Genomic DNA, 18,204 nt, shown 5'->3' on the forward strand with positions numbered 1-18,204 from the left:
TTTTGTGTATGTGTATACACATTTGTCTATATACACATAAAATTACATTTGTACCCAATTTCCATACCAATATTTTGTGGCACTTTTGGTGTCCTGGGTCTTGATGTTTGCAGTTTCTTTACTGTCACTGAAGAGAATCTGCATGATTTTTTCAGTACTAATAATTATGGCAAATAGTGTCTGTCTTATTAGTTCTACATCCTGAGGTCTCAAACTAAAAGCTAAGGAGTCTCCTTGAATGAATGAACATTATCTATCTATCTATCTACACAATCTTCTATGTGTACAGCGCACAGGATTGGGGAACATGAGGTCACTGCATTTTCCATCTTTCTCTCTTATTTGGACTGTCACTCTAGTCCAAAGGTTGCTTTCTCTCTCTCCTACCACCACCTCTCAATCTAACTCCTGCTTTTTAGCAGGGTAAGTAACCTACAATGCAGCTAAGCTTCCGTGTCTTCCTCCCTCTTTCCTATCTATTGCTCATGATCCAGATAGGTGATGCCTTCCCATGAAGCCCTCTCCCATCTCTCCAGACTTTGTTTTCATGTCTGATGGCACAAGCATCATATTCTACCTACTAAAATAGCCTCGCCTTATTTCCCTCCCCAACACCTTTTTTATCCTGCACCACTTCTTGAGGACAATAGCCATACCTTATCTATCTTTACATCCCCTAATGCCATGCTTCTTAAGCTTGAATGTGCATAAGAACTCTATGGGGATCTTGTTGAAATACTGATTCTGATTCAGTAGGCCTGGGGTGGGGCCTGAGACTCTGCATTTCCCAGAGAATATTAATACTACAGGTTCATGGGCCACGCTTTGAGCAGCAAGGCACTTGCATAATGTTTTGCACATGGCAGGCGTTAACTCACATGTACTAGAAAATTAAATGTTAGAAAGAAAATGCAAAGACAATGAGATAGCACTACACAACCACCACTATGGCAACATCAATTGTTGGTACAGATGTCTGAGTGCCTGGATTCTCATAAAATGGGGATTTAAAATAGCATACCTACTTTAAGTAAAGATCTGGCTGTCCTTTTTTTTTTTACAAAATTATCATATACTCACCCTATATCTAGTAGTTCCTCTCTTAGATATTTACCAAAGAGAAATGAAAACACACGTCCACAAAAAGACCTGTACAAGAATGTTCAAAACAGCTTTATTCACAACAGCCAAAAACTGAAAATACTCCCGGTGTCCATTAACTGGTAAGTGGATAAATAAATTGTGGTGTATCTGTACTGTGCAATGCTGGCTACTATTTCAACACCATGGAATACTGGCTTGGGTTCTCCCATGAGGTTGCAATTATGTAAGGTAGAGCTGCAATTATCGGAAGGCTTGCCTGGGGCTGCAGAACTTGCTTCCAAGATGGCTCACTCATCTGGCTGTTGGCAGGAGGCCTCAGTTCCTTCCCACATGGTGCTCTCCATGGAGCTGCATGAGTGTCCTAATGACATGGCCACTGACTTCTGTCACTGAGTGACCCATGAGAGAGGATTGCTGTGGCCTTGCCTGGCTCCAACCTGCTGCCAGGCCTGTCTTGAGGCTTTCTTGGTCAATGTTGGGCCAAAGACTCCTAATAAAAAGGTATGAAGTACTGATACACACAACAACATGGGTAAATTTCAAATGCATCATGTTAGGGAAACAACCAGACACATAAGAGTACTTCTTATATGATTTTATTCCTTTTATATGATGTTACAGAGGGTAAAACAAATCTATAACTTTTTAAAAAGTCAAACAGTGGTTGCCTGGGGACAGGGGTAGACAGGAAGGGTTATAAAGGAACTTGCCCAGGGGAATGAAACGTCATGTGTTTTGACAGGACTTTGAATTACACAGGTGTGTGTATTTGTCAAAACTCAGAACAGTATGCTTTAGATTTGTACATTTTAGTCTTTGTACATTTTATTTAAAAAGAAGAATAACTCTAAACAAATTCTGTACTACCATTATTAATATGCTGCTGTTGAAATGTTTCTAAGTGAAGTACAATAACAACGGACATTGAAATGCATCAAACAATAAGATGAATTGATGGATGAACAGGTGGCTAGATACATGCGTAAAGCAAGTACAGAATGTGTTTACAGCTGATTCTTGAACAATGTCAGGGTTAGGGGTGCCAACCTTCCGTGCAGTCAAAAATCCGATTATAACTTCCTTTATAACTGTATCCATGGTTCCACATTCATGGGTTCCATCAACTGCAGATTGTGTAGTACTGTAGTACTATTTCTTGAAAAAAGCCTGTATATAAGTGGACCCACGTAGTTCAAAGCCACATTGTTGAAGGTACAACTATACTGCAGAATCTAGATGATGGGCATATGGGTGTTTTTTAAGTTTTCTGAATGCTTGAAAATCCTAATAAAATGTTTAAAAGAAAACAACCTACAACAGTGAGGAGACACTTCTGCTTATATCTGTACCCCTGATTCCAGCTCAGGGCTGATACCTCTAACATCCATTTGAAGAGGCCCTGACAGCACTGTGCAGCTCACCACCTGTGCAGAGAGAAAAAAATCAGGTGTGCACTCGGACAGATGGAGAGCAACATGGCAAAGGTCTAGAAATACTGGTCGACGTGGGACCCTCAGTTACTTACAGAGGATCTAAGCCTCCTGAAGAACACAGACCAACATGGACTGAAGCTGCCAGTGGCAACCAGAGTGGCTGGGAGAACAGGAGAGAGAAAATCTGAGACCTGTTCATCATTCCAGGCCATACATGATTCACAAATACCCTAATGAAATGTCTTGGTGGTTAAAATTTAACATACGTTGACATAGTTAACTTAGAAATGTCTGCAATTCTATGTATAAATCTAACTCTTTAGTACTTTTTGTTCATTTAATCCATAGTCTTTCTCCTGGGTTAATTTGAAATGGCAACCTTCTTTGTTAATTGATTTCAGGTAGATATCAGCGATGTCATTCATTGCTGGATCATCCAATGGGGTGTAGGCGCCTCTTCTTACTGAGTGGAACACTGATCCCCAAAGCTGGCTTACTACTAGAATCACCTGGGGAGCTTTTAAAGCCAGGGTGATGCTGGCCCCCCCTAGGACAGTTGAATCCACATGGAAGGGCGGGTAGGAGAGAGGCCTGGGCATCTGTACTTTTAATTTTTATTTGTTTATTTATTTTTTGGCCATGCCATGCAGCTTGCAGGATCTTAGTTCCCTGAACAGGGATCAAATCTGCGCCCCCTGCAGTGGAAGCTTGGAGTCTTAACCACTGGACCGCCAGGGAGTTCCCTCCCCTGTACTTTTTTAATGCTCTTCTGGTGAGTTTAATATGCGTCACATAACTAGACCTTAAATTTTCAAAGTTAAAAAGTTTTCAAAGGGACTGCAAAGAAGATAAAATTTTACTTAAAAAATGCTGTTTTGGGTAAAGGTTTTTAAGTTTTGTGGGCATCTTTTTCTTCCAACTCTTAGAGATACATATCAAAGTGCGATATAGGTTGATGAGTTCCCATTAAAACCGAACAAACTTCAGCTTTAGATTCCCAGAATTAATAAGATCTCATTGGCAGAAATTAGTTTAATCCTATGGAAACTGACATCTAGGAGAACGCTACCAGTGTCCCAAATTCTGATGTGTGTATATCTGATCAGCATAGCTGGAATACCTTAAAGGTGGGCTCAGCACGTGTTTAGGGCAGATGCCAAAATACATACTTGGAAAAAAATTTATATTTGCTATTTCAAAAGTTGTGTGGGAGGAGTCATTATGGTAAAAAAGAAAAGAATATAATTATATTAGCATTGATTACAGTTATTCTATCTATGGGAGGCTGGGAGGAACCATGGCCGTTGCCAGGATTGTGGACATGAAAGCTGCTCCCAGCCTGGCTGAGGGAGGGAAGGTGATCCCTGCACCGAGGGATCACCTTGCTTCCCGCCCTCTGTCCTCCTTTGGTCCCCAGACAGGAGTCAGCACCAGTCAATTAGAAAGTCCAAGTACCCGAGGAGGAGGGCGGAGGGAGCTTGCGCCTGGCCCAGCAGGTTTTACACTGTGAACTCGATTGAGAACAATGTGCTAATTGTCCTTTGTTTGCTGAGCAGGGCCTGGAGCCAGTGCAGAGCTGGCCCTGAGAAGCTTCCAGAGCCTGGGGATCAGGTGTGGGGAACTAGCGCTGGCTGCCTGGGGGTAGGGGTGGGGAGGGCACACAGCAGGTGTTCCACAGACGGTTAGAAACTTCACGGAATTTACAGCTTTCAGAGTTTCTCTTATTACAGAAAGGGACAGAAAATGGCTAAAAAGTCAGGCCAGTAACAATCAAATCGGAACACTAAACTCCAGGAAGAACGCACTAAACTCCACTGGACTAAATGTGCAGACACTCCTCCAGAGTTAGGGCTTTGTCCAAATGTCAAAACTCTTCTTGGCCTTCAGGATGTCTGACCTGTAGCAAGTAGGAGGGCCAGAAAAACGACCAGACCTAGTTCTCCAAGTTCTCCCTCCCAGACAACGTGGAATAATCCCTTCAACTGCAGGGCAGCCCCCCATTGTGAATAAGAGAGAGTGAATAGGACTTCCCTGGTGGTCCAGTGGTTAAGACTCCGTGCTTCCAAAGCAGGGGATACGGGTTCGATCCCTGGTCAGGGAACTAAGATGCCACATGCCGCGTGGCCAAAAAAAAAAAAAAAAAAAAGAGAGAGAGTAAATGAGGCAACCTCCCTCAGAAGCAGGACTTTCTGGAAAGCAGAACAGAGGCTTTGCTCCATTATCACTATGCATTGAAAGGGTAAAAACTGTACAGCTATCATCTTGCTATTGGTCTTTCTGATGTATCGATGCAGGAAAAAAATTGAAATGTATGCAAAAGAAAACATACTTTTCAAAAACACACACACACACAAAACTGTCACGAGCAGTTATCTTTGGGCAGTGGGACTGTGGAAGAATTGTACTCTTTTTTTCTACATTTCTAGAACACCTTACTTTATGTGTGTACATATATGTGTGTGTATTTATTTATTTATACAAAGACCGTGAACATCTAAAACTCAGGAAAACCATGAAGTTAGTTCTATAGTAAAATCAGTTTAAAAATTGTAGATATATTTACAGCAGCCAAGACCCGGAAGCAACTTAAGTGTCTGTCAACAGGTGAATGGATAAAAAAGATGTGGAATATATACACAATGGAATATTACTCAGCCATAAAAAGAATGAAATAATGTCATCTGCAGCAACATGGATGGACCTAGAGATTATCATACTAAGTGAAGTAAGTCAGACAAAGACAATTATACGATATCACTTATATGTGCAATCTAAAAAATTGATACACATGAACTTATTTACAAAACAGAAACAGATTCACAGATGTAGAAAACTAACTTAAGGTTACCAAAGGGGAAAGGGGAGGGGAGGGGAGGGACAAATTAGGAGCTGGGGATTAACAGATACACACTCCTATATATAAAATAGATAAACAACAAGGACCTACTGTATAGCACAGGGAACTATATTCAATATCTTGTAATAACCTATAAGGGAAAAGAATCTGAGAAAATATATATATATAAATCACATGCTGTACACCTGGAACTAACACAACCCTGTAAATCAACTATATATTTCAATTAAAAAATTGCAGATGTATGCTCTTGCCCATGCATTTAATTATGGATGCATGTATGGATAATTTGGTCTTTGAGCTGGCATTCTCTGGGCTTCCCTCATGAGGAGAGGGAAGGGAAAAAATTTTAAGTGTACATTTTCTCATTAGCATGACTGGCAGAATAGTGATCATTTTGATAGTATTTTGTTTATGGAGCTTTCGGATAGAGAGATTTATATCTCAAGAAAAGTCTCCACTGCTTTCCTGTGGTCATTTAAAATTCATAAGACCATCAAAAACAGGGCTGAGCCCTTTCTTCTGCCACTCTGACAAAATGCCACTAGCTTTCTTTTCTTGGAAACGATGGTGTTTAGGTCCTGTTTTTAGCTCTCCGCAGATGCCAGGCAGAAGTAGGTCATTACAACATGTATCAGGTCGTTAACTCATCCCACCTTGGCTCCAGTCATTTTGTCTGCCTTTGACCCTTCACCTTGTTTCAATATCCAATCACTATGTCACACCCACAATGCATGGGAATATCAAGTCACCAGGAAAGAACAAAACCAAAGAAAAAAACAAAGCCCAAATCCTGTGAGTTGGCTGGGACTAATGTCATCGCCCCTACTCCCATTTTAAAGATGAGGAAACTGAGGCATGGAAAGGTTCTGGGGGTTGCCCTGAGTTAAGAGCTCCCCAACTCTGCTCTTGTGCTGCCTGCCCCATGGTGGTGTCAGAGGCTGGCCCGTGATGCCACCTGCCTTGGCACTGGCTGCAAATTTATACCCACCCTCTGCCCTGCCCTGCCCCTCCTCGTGTGCCAGTTCCACGCCGTTAAGACCACAGTGGCAGTGATTTATCGGGGCCCAAGCAGACTGGTGCTGTTCATGAACTCCATCTTATTCTAATTTTTACAAGTCATTTTACAAATTTTTAATTTTAAATTATATAAGAAATACATGAAAGCAGGCACAATGTAAGAAATTCAAAGGCTATCAAAGAATATAAAATAAAAAGTGAAAAGCCTTCTTAATCATCTCCCTGTGTTCATCTACCTCCTGCCTTAAGAGACATACTCGAAGACTCAGTCTGTCTCCGGAGGCGACCACAAGGTCATTGGTGCACACTGTCCAGCAAAACAACTGTCAAAACGCTTGCTATGGTGATCGCTATATGCCTCCTGTTCTAGTTCTTTCCAGTTTCATGTTCCCGAAGCATGAGGCCTGGGCTGGGATAGCTCGTAAGGAGGACAAGTCAAGGTAGGGGAGTAGCAATGCAGGTCTGAGCAAGAGCGGTGGCCGTGGAAACAGCGCAGAGGGCACAGGTGTGAACAGAGTTTATTCTGGCGCCGTATGTCTGGGATCACCTCGTGGCCTGCCTCATCTCCTTCCTCTCGTCTCTTCTTTTACCACAGACCAGCCCTGGAACACCTCCTTTCTCATTCTCTAGAACCAAAGCTGGCTTAAGAAGGAGGTTTTTAATGAGCTCTCTCCCAGCCCTCTAAACCTCAGCATCAACTCTGCTTTTGGTCTGGGTCTAACCAGGGCCCAGCCCTGATGGTGTACCCTAGACCTGATTGGTGGGTCCATGATACATCGCTGTATTGGTAACTTGCTCAGCAAGCCAGATCCTCTTAATTTGGTGGGCTGTCCTTGCCCTCAAATGTCCCCCGCCCTTGAATCCCAGCCCAAGAGCAGAGCCTGAGAGCCTGCGGTGGCCCCAACACAGGGCTCTGTGTGCCAGAGTGAACTTCCTCCTGGCATCCACAACCTGGCTCATCTCTTTAGCAACCCCCCACTCCCATCGTGAATGGGTCCAGTTAATGAGGTAGATCCTAAGATATGGCAAGTCACAAAAGCAGGAAAATGACGGGTAGCAAAGATACATGCTTCCAGGTACCTTGGCTACATCAACTGACATCACAGGCAGGGGTGGCAGGGAAGACCTGTCCAGAACACTTGTTCTAAAGCTGGGGATGGAGCTTAGGTCACTGGCCACTCTCAGCTATTTCTGTGCACACACCCTGCAGCTGTTGACACCAGCACAGAGGTGCGGCCAGTTGACCACTGATGTCGCTGGTGGTATTTTTCTTCTCTGTCCACCTGAATCCTGTGGTCCACGCACAGTACTGTGGGACAAGCGGGGCGTGGTGTGCTAAGACCGGTGTGAGCTATCAGCTCGGGAGCAACTTCAGAGTGCTTCCATCCTAAACTCTACCTTTTAAGATGAAGAATACAACCCAGATCGTGAATCAAACAAGGAGATCTGCCATATGCTTTCTCAGGATGCCTGAATGTTGGTGAGAATCCCCTACATCTCTGCCCTCTGGACCTCAACATTAGCTGCGTCAATACAATTGCCCCAGGGCACTGAGCTATTGCTTAAAGGCACAGTTAGTCCTGAGGACATGGAGAGAAGGGGAGAGGGCTCAGGACTTGCAGTGGGAACCCAGCTGGAGGTTCCGGGTCTGACAGTAATGGGCTGTGATCTCGAACCTGCCCCCCCGGGCCTCAGCCTCCCTACCTGGACAGCAAATAGGATGGGCTCACATACCTTCTAAGGTCCTTTCCAACTTTCACATTTGATGAGTCTATGTTTGCCTCCATTACTGAAACAGGAGAAGCCACTTAAGTTTCTTTCTCACCCAAGCCACTGCGCCACATTATTAAGACCAGGAAATGGCTTATTGCCATGTTTAATCAAGATGGTGCACCTGACCACCACCCAGGCATTTGCTTGGTGACAGTCTCCTAGCTGGATTGATGGGTAACTAGACTACAAGGTCCTGGAAGAAGCAAACTCTTGACTATTCTTACCTGGGTTAACACAGAATTATGCACACAGTAGGCCCTCAATAATGCATTGAATGAAAAGAGTTGGATTGAGACATCCTACCCTTCTCACCTAATCCACCGTAAAACAAAGAATGTCCCGTGGAGGCTTTGGGGGCTTGAAATGCATCTTGTAGAGGAGAAAATTCTCTGTGCTCAAAAAGCTGACCCAGGGTCGATGTGCACCCCATGCCAATCTGTTCAGTGAACAGATCCAGACACACGAATCTGCCCAGATGGAAGACATTCGGGTTACAAGACTGCTTCAGTGCTTAGGAAGTTCCTAAAGCACCCAAGAAGCAGGTACAAACATGCCTCAGAAGGCTGTTCAAAGGAGTACAATATCATCTGACAGCTTTATAATGCCCAAAGGGAAGACTTGAGTGTTTCAAATTTGCTATTCAGAACTAAGTAGGTAATTAAAGCTTCTTACATGTAAAACGCAGGCTTGAATTCAATAATCTCTGAAGTCCTTTTTGGCTTTAACTTTCTGTAGTCATTCATAAACTTAAATACCTTGGAAATAATCATTTCATACATTACATACCATGCTCAGGTAAGAAATATTTTTAGGTTTATTCCATGTGCATTCTAGATACATTGAGAAATCAAAAAGAAAAACAAAATGTGTGTGAGTGGGGGTGAAGAATGAGATAACAGAAGGATAAACTCATATCCTAGGTTATTTTAATGTTTTCTGCTTCCTTATTTGCAAAATGACTCCAGCCATCTTCAAATTATAGGTTGAAAAGAAAGGGCTAATATGTCACAAAGGTCAAAGTATAGTTGAATTTTTAAATTAATTTTTTAAAAGCATGATTCCAGTATACAAAGGATGAGTGCTGTTTTAACAATGTATTTATATGTAACTTCAACTTATTCCAGAAAGGACTTAAGGTGGCATAATATAAACTAAAAGTAACAATCAGAGAAAAGAAAAACAAGGTTGGGACAAACTCCAACAGAGAATGCCATACGAAGGGCCAGTGATAATAGTCTCCATCTCTCCCTTATGGACGGGCACACATTCAAATATAGCATGAAATATCCAGATGAGTTAAAATTTTTATCTCTTCTTTAACTTGCTCAATACCCACTCAAAGTATTCTCTCATTTGAGCTTGCCCTATGTGTGTATCACACAGCTTCTTAAGGATGGCAAACAGAAATGCTTCCATTTACAAAGGACTTGGAGAGATTAACTAATTTGCCTGTAGTCACATAACTAGTTTTGGTGGAACACATAATTAGGGTCATTAAAGAAAAGAATGGGCTCCTGAAAAATTGTATACAATCTCCCTTTGTGTAGGACTTTGAGAAAGGAGATAAATAACCATCTACCTAGGGCGGCTTAAATGTCATTCTTCTTGAAAAGACCACTAATTAGTATAAATTTTATCCCTGTAATTTTAAGTTTTTACAACACTGCAGTCTTCAAAACATCTGAAATTATGAACAACTGTATAAGCTCTATTAACGAAGTGAATTTCTATATAAGCAGAGATTTCATGAGTATGGGGAGGGAGGCGTGTAAAGCTCATGTGGAGGGTGATACGGGCAGTGGGAATGGGGCAAAAGTTTCAGGGTGGGAATGAGATTTGTGTCTTTGGGAAGAAGAGAGGCCCGTGTGTCAGGAATGATGTGCGTGAGGCAGTGAGTCGGAGGGAACCGAGGTCCAAGAAATACTCGGGTGGTACAGAGCAGCAGCAGCAGCCCTAGGAGCCTGGATGGGTTCCGGATGTGATGAGAGCCCACTGGTGGGGTCTGAGCCATAGGAAGTGATTTTCTAACCAAAGCTCCAGCTGGCTGCTGAGTGAGGACTAGACAGCAAGGGGCAGGAAGGGAAGCAAGCTGCCCAGGAGGGGGCGTAGCAGAGTCCAGGGAAGGAGAGAAGGCGGCTGAGGTACTGCAGGAGGAGGTAAGAAGCAAACTGGGGGGATCCTTGCAAGTAGGTGAGGTCAGGGGTCAGGCTGTGGTGTCAGGAAGCCGGGGGTTTCTTTAGGGCAAAGGTTGGTCACCCCGGCACGGGGGCGGGTTCTGTCACAGGCAGGTGGGTGAAGTTAGCAAGCAGCCACATGACCCTGGCCAGCAAGTATGGGACACTGACCAGCAGGTGGGGCACACCTGCAATCAGGTAAGTTACTCTGGCAGGTGGACCAGCCACCTCTTTGAGTAGGTTATGAATTGTGTCCCTTGCAAACTCAGAGGTTGAAGTCCTGACCCCCAGCACTTCAGACAGGGCCTTTAAAGAGGTGATTAAGGTCAAATGAGGTCCTCAGCGTGAGCCAAATCCAAATATGACTGGTGTCCTTACAAGAAGAGGAGATGAGGACGCAGACACGCACAGGGGAAGACCATGGGAAGACAAAGAGAGAGAAGATGGTCATCTACGAGTCAAAGAGAGAGGCCCTCAGAAGAAACCGACCCTGCTGACACCTTCTGGCGGCTAGAAGTCCAAGAAACTTTGACTTAACTCGCAGTTTCTCACGGAACTTAGAATCACGAGAAAATTAATTTCTGTTGTTTAAGCCACCCAGTCTGTGGTACTTTGTAATGGCAGCCCCAGAAAACTAATACAGGCGGATAACTTCCCTGAATCCCTGGGAGGTCCTGCATGGTCTGAGTCCCACATCCAGGTAGCTGAGAGAGGTTGCTGAACACATGGAAGACGTGGAGGGGTCATCTGAAGTGCATGCGCTACAGGGGGGATTCGGCCAATCAGTGGGTGGCCTGGCAAACGTCCAAGATGAGAGCAAACCAGCTCACTGGCACCAACAGTATCTGAGTGTTGCAGGTACGTTACATGAAGAGGAAAATGAGAAGATACGGGATTTCGGTGAGCAGCACGGTGACGCCACTGAATCCCTAGAGGCTGGACCATAGCAGGCGATCCTTGAGGACATCGGGGCCTGTGGTTGAGAAACTTGTGTGGGCAGCTGAAAACCATGATGCTGGGTGTCCTGGGGGGAGCTGGGCCTGGATGCCCTGCGGGGAGTCAGTAACGGTACCACTAGGACCTAAAGCAGCAGCGGTGAGGAGTCAGGACTCCACTGGCTTCTGGAAAAGGGGCCAGAAATCCACCTACTTCTTCTCTGAGGCGGTATGTTGGAGCTGAGTGCGTGATCTGACTTTCTCTTCTTCCCAGCTCTTTAGCTTTACCACATTTCTTGCTCCCTCACCTGTTTCTGTGTCTGCAGAATCTGTTCGGACCCAGACTGGGCCTGGGAGGGAAGCACAGATGGGCTGCCCTGTGCGCTCATCCAGCCCGATGATTTTATAAAGGTCTTTTTTTTTTTCTTTAATTTCGAGTTTTAGTATGAAGAGTGACATTTCTTAAAAGATTCCATTTTGTTCGTTGGTATGATTTGACTTTCAGGAAGCAATAACCCAATTAAGTTTTGCTAACCAATTTTGTACTCCTTCTAGAAAAGTGACTTCTAGGAAACAGAAGCAGCCTTCTGTTTATTTCCGACAAACTGTGCCAACGGAACAAGTACATCTTTTATTTTAAGGGGTGTCAGAAAGCATCAGAATATCCAGGGCTCCTGTACCTGGAACAAAGATAATTCACCTAACGGAACCAATTACATAACAGATCTAGATGCCTTAGGTTAAGTAAGGCAGATTACATTCATGACCGGTCAGAAATAGGAAAGGGCACAGCCAGTTTTGCTCATGGCAAAGAAGAAAGGATAGGTATCTTCAGGAATGAAAATTAGCCTGAAACAATCCAAAGCAGTTCAAAGCAAATATGAAATTATCTGGAAATCTTGGATATAATTATAAAGAGTCTTGCTATTTTTTCCATCCTCCTCTGTAATATACCTGAATTATTTTTGCTAGAGTGTGTGCCTCAGCATTTAAGAGAGCTGGGCCCTGACCCCAGTAGTCTGAGCTTTAGTGTAGAGCCATTACCAAAACCCTAGAGTCTAGAGCAGCTGCAGAGACAATTTGGGGCTGGATATTTTCTGTTGATTATTAGTTTGTACCTTCAGAAGTTAATTCCAGTCTCAAAGCTCAAGGCTGGCCTGTGCACCGGTGAATTGGGGCATCTTAGATCCGTGGGCTGCCAGCGCTGGAAGGAGTGGCAGAGGCCACGCTGTCCAGTCCCTACGATCTGCCAGGCCTGAGTTTGAACCCCCACTCAGCAGCTGAGCAATCTTGGGCCAGTCTCTCCACCTGTTTGAGCCTCCATGTCCTCATCTGCAACACAGGCCCTCTTACAGTACTAGCCTCTTCGGGTTATTATCAAAAAATGAGATAAAACGAGAAAAGTACTCAGCACACGTGCTGAGTGTCAGTGGTTGTTACTGCTATGACCAGAAAAATGTTCCTCAACGTGAACAATGGTCAGGGGAAAGCTGAGCTCTGGGGGAAATTACATGACATACAACTGAGTTAAATGTAAACGTCCTGGCATTTGGGGCATAAGATTATGCATGTCCTGTTTGTTCATTCACTGGGTGCAAGACTGCTTAAAGAGGAGACAGAACTGGCTGCCGTATAGGTCAGGTGGTGATGGAGACAGCAGCTGGATGTGCATCAGGAGAGAAGGGTTCCCTTCATTCACTTCATTATCAATAAGTAGGAATATTTTGAAAGAAATATTTTTTCCTGAGCAGTTGCTCTCAACAGTAGGCTTAAGATATACAGTAAACCATATTTTTAACAGATGTGCTATCATCCAGGTTTTGCTGTTCAATTTATAGAGCACAGGCAGAGTAGATTTTGCATAATTCTGAAGGGCCCTAGGATCTTTGGAATGGTAAATGAGCTCTGGCTTCAACTTAAAGTCACCAGCAGCATTAGCCCCTGGCAAGAAAGTCAGCCTGTCCTTTGAAGTTTTGAAGTCAGGCATTGCCTTCTCCTTTCTAGCTATGAAAGTCCTAGATGGCATCTTCTTTCAATAGAAGGCTGTGGGGCTTCCCTGGTGGCGCAGTGGTTGAGAGTCTGCCTGCCGATGCAGGGGACACGGGTTCGAGCCCTGGTCTGGGAAGATCCCACATGCCGCGGAGCAACTGGGCCCGTGAGCCACAATTACTGAGCCTGCGCGTCTGGAGCCTGTGCTCCGCAACAAGAGGGGCCGCGATGGTGAGAGGCCCGCGCACCGTGATGAAGAGTGGCCCCCACTTGCCACAACTAGAGAAAGCCCTAGCACAGAAACGAAGACCCAACATAGCAATCAATCAATCAATTAATCAATAAAAAAAAAAATTAAAAAAAAAAAAAATTAAAAAAAAAAAATTAAAAAAAAAAAAAAAATAGAAGGCTGTTGCATTTATATTGAACATCTGTTTAGTGTAACCACCTTCGTTAATTATCTCAGCTAGATCTTCTGGGTAACTTGCTGCAGCTTCTACATCACTACTTGCTGCTTCACCTTGCACTTTTATGTTATGGAAAAAGATTCTTTCCTTAAACCTCATGAACCAGGCCTGCTAACTTCAAACATTTCTTCTGCAGCTTCCTTATCTCTCTTAGCTTTCACAGAATTGAACAGAGTTAGGGCCTTGCTCCGGATCAGGCTTTGGTTTAAGGGAATGCTGTGGCTGGTTTAATCTTCTATCCAGACCACTAACACTTTTTCCGTATCAGCGTTAAGGTTATTTCACTTTCTTATCATTCATGTGTTCACTGGAGCAGCACTTTTAATTTCCTTTAAGAACTTTTCCTTTGCTTTCACACCTTGGCTGTTTGGCACAAGAGGCCTACCTTTCAGCCTACCTTGGTTTTCAGCGTGCCTTCCTCACTGAGCTTAATCATTTCTAGCTTCTGATTTAAAGTGAAGGACGTGGGAATCCTTTCATTTGAACACTCAGAGGCCACTGTAGGGTTATTAATTAGCCTAATTTCAATATTGTTGTGTCTCAGGGAATATGGAGGCGTGAGGAGAGGAAGAGAGATGGGGGAACAGCTGGTCGGTAGAGCAGTCAGAACACACACAACTTTTGTTGATTGAATGTGCTGTCATACATGGGAGCAGTCTGTGGTGCTCCCCAAAAATTACAAGAGTAACATCAAAGGTCACTGATCACAGATCACCAGAACAAGTATAATCATGATTTAAAAGTTTGAAATACTGTAAGAATTACTGAAATGTGACACAGAGATATGAAGTGAGCAAATGCTGTTGGGAAAATGGTGCTGATAGAGTTGCTCAACGCAGGGTTGCCACAAACCTTCAATGTGTTAAAAAACGCAATATCTGTGAAGGGCAGTAAAACGAGGGATGCCTGTATTCTACTTATTTAGCTGCTCCTGCTGAAAGACTGACTCTCAATTGTTTCAACAAACGTTTCAGGATTGAATCTTTTTAGTCTGGCCTGGGGCATGTCCCACCACCCATCACAGAACTAATTCCTGTGGTCAAGGAAGCAGAATTCGCTCTAACAGGCCAGGCTTGGGTCTGAGTAAGTGTGACCAGCTCATCGCAATTTGCCTGGTACTTTCCTGGTTTCGGCACTATAAGTCCCATGCCCCAGGAAACCCCTCAATTTAGGTCAAAATTTGCCCTAAAGAAGTCCATGTTGGAGAAGCGGGGAGTGTTGTCAGCCCCATAAGACTCTCGCGACTAGGAGTGCAGGCGGGATGGTTTTCTGGAGGAACCCCCAGAAGGGGAAATGGATTCTGGGAAGGCCAAGTAACAAAGTAATATCTTCTCCATGTGCCTTTCTGGATTAGAGGTACCTTGAGGACAGGGATTGAATCTTACTTATTTTTGCATCTTTCCTAAAATTTAGCACACTGCCTTCCACATAGGAAGGCCTCAAAAGAATTTCTACTATTTCTGGCACAACTTTATTAAATACTTTAAAAAATTCCTGGGCTTCCACGGTGGCACAGTGGTTGAGAATCTGCCTGCCAATGCAGGGAACATGGGTTCGAGCCCTGGTCTGGGAAGATCCCACATGCTGCGGAGCAACTAGGCCCTTGAGCCACAACTACTGAGCCTGTGCATCTGGAGCCCATGCTCCGCAACAAGAGAGGCTGCGATAGTGAGAGGCCCGCGCACCGCGATGAAGAGTGGCCCCCGCTCGCCGCAACTAGAGAAAGCCCTCGCACAGAAACGACCCAACACAGCCAAAAATAAATTAAAAAAAAAAAGAAAAATTCCTGTAGAGGGAAGAATGTCTAACACTAAATAGTTCATGATGGATAATACAGGATCACTTTTAACAGGAGCATTTAAAATAGTTTACAGTCTTATTTGATTGAGATTATTCAAATGCAATCTTGCTGAAAATGGGGTGGGTGCGGAGTTTGTGTTAAACTTTCAAAATTATTAAAGTACTATGATTCCTAAGGTCCTTTCCCCATCATATTTAAGAGAAAACCTCTACTATGTTTTCTTTACATTAACATCTAATATACATTAAAAAGTGAAACTTAAAATATATTCCTTGCGACTTGAAATTTGATTCACTAGTTTCAGTTTTGTCGTTAAAACAGACCGAGCAGTGGACAGGAATTGTTTTTCTTGGGGCAGGGTGTGACTTTTCTCGTGAAACTTTTTTCCTGTAATTTCTAGCTTCTGACCCATTCCTGCCAGCAATGAGTGATGCATCACAATTAGGAGTTTGAAAGAAAAATAACTGCATGAAGAGCTATGTTGTTGATTTTGAAAACAGGATAAAACATTTAAAATATCTTACACTACTGAATAAATGCTAAGTCTTGAGCCTACGTAATGGGGGGAAAAAGATACTCCCTCTAACATGCTGCTTCCAAACTTGACATTGGCCATGGAGGCAAAGACTCTAGTTGTAATTAGTTTGTGTGAATTTAGCCAGGTCGGTTCTCTAGGGGGCACCACATTCATTTGTACATGATGGATTTAGACTATAGCTCCTAGTTCATTTCAATCTCCAACACAAAAATGGGTTTAAATTTCATCCCTATTTCTAAGATTTATATGAAATTCCTTTTTCAAAAGCTGAGCTGAAAGAAAATTATAAATGAATGTTATGATTTTGTCTATCTATATAAAGCAATATATCAAAAAAATCACATTGGAAATGGAGAATTTGTTACTGTTATGTTTTCTTTTATTATCATTAAATGCCTCCAGTGACCCTATAGTGGACTCTCTGGTGGCCTTCCCAGCACCCACTACACCTCACTTCCATTGACAGAAGAAGTGCAGTTTGGGAAAGAGAACTCAGCTCGAAGTGCAGACTGAATTGGTCTGCTGAATTTCATATGCTGGCTTAGGTTTGGGCATATGACACAATTCTAGAGTGATTGAAGGAGATAGTTGCTGGAGCCAAACACAAAAAACAAAAAAACCTAGAAGTCACGTCCATCGCCCAGAGGAAGTGAAAAATGAATCATATGATCCCTGCTGCTACTGTTACCTTTACCACTAGAGGAACCAGAAGCCAATTCTGTTAATAGCTCCGTGAGGAGTTAGAAAGAACTCAGGACTGTATATGTATAACTGATTCACTTTGTTATAAAGCAGAAACTAACACACCATTGTAAAGCAATTATACTCCAATAAAGATGTTAAAAAAAAAAAAAAGAAAGAACTCAGGACATGGTGACATTGTTGAGCTGCTAATTCAACCAGTTCTGAAGCCTGCCCTACCTCTGGACTTCCTGTTTTGTGAGATGAGAAATATCCTTATTATTTAAGCATCTGAAATAGGTTTTCATTTGTGGTTGACATAGTAAATATTTGTAGGATAACAGATGCTTGGGACAAAAAGATCCTTATGAATCATTCCGTCCCTCTGTTCTTGACCACGTTATCTTACAGAGGAGACCAGGCTGCATAGGACTCCCTGATCTGACCCAGTCACATGGGCAGGGGCAGGGACAGTGAATGAAGGGAGCCCTTCTCTCCTGATGCACATCCAGCTGCTGTCTCCATCACCACCTGACCTATACGGCAGCCAGTTTCTGTCTACTCTTTATGCAGTCATGCACCCAGTGAATGAACAAACAGGACATGCATAATCTTATGCCCCAAATGCCAGGACGTTTAAACTTAACTCAGTTGTATGTCATGTAATTTCCCCCAGAGCTCAGCTTTCCCCTGACCATTGTTCACGTTGAGGAACATTTTTCCGGCCATAGCAATAACAATCACTGACAGCACGTGTGCTGAGTACTTTACTTGTTTTATCTCATTTTTTGATAATAACCCGAAGAGGCTAGTACTGTAAGAGGGCCTGTGTTGCAGATGAGGACATGGAGGCTCAAACAGGTGGAGAGACTGGCCCAAGATTGCTCAGCTGCTGAGTGGGGATTCAAACTCAGGTCTGGCAGATCGTAGGGACTGGACAACGTGGCCTCTGCCACTCCTTCCAGCGCTGGCAGCCCACGGATCTAAGATGCCCCAGTTCACCGGTGCACAGGCCAGCCTTGAGCTTTGAGACTGGAATTAACTTCTGAAGGTACAAACTAATAATCAACAGAAAATATCCAGCCCCAAATTGTCTCTGCAGCTGCTTCCAGACTCTGGGGTCTTGGTAATGGCTATACACTAAAGCTCCAGACCCACACGCATGTGTTAAAAAGAAACGCCCATTTCTCCGCTGGTAGCCATTCCTAGTTCCCTACTGCAAGGACCGTGTTTCTGTATTTCTTGCAACTTTACTCATAAACTGCCTAGTACTCAATTCGCGTGTAATACGGTGATCACTTCTCCAGCAACACGGACACATACTGCTTTGGTAGAGCCACACTGTATTTATCCCAACTAACTGGAACTGGCTAAAGCTGCTCTAGACTCGTGCTGGGCCCTGGGGCTGCCAAAGTTGCTTTTCCTGCAGACA

This window comes from Balaenoptera acutorostrata, chromosome 10 (assembly GCF_949987535.1).
Source record: "Balaenoptera acutorostrata chromosome 10, mBalAcu1.1, whole genome shotgun sequence".
NCBI classification, from domain to species: Eukaryota; Metazoa; Chordata; class Mammalia; order Artiodactyla; family Balaenopteridae; genus Balaenoptera; species Balaenoptera acutorostrata.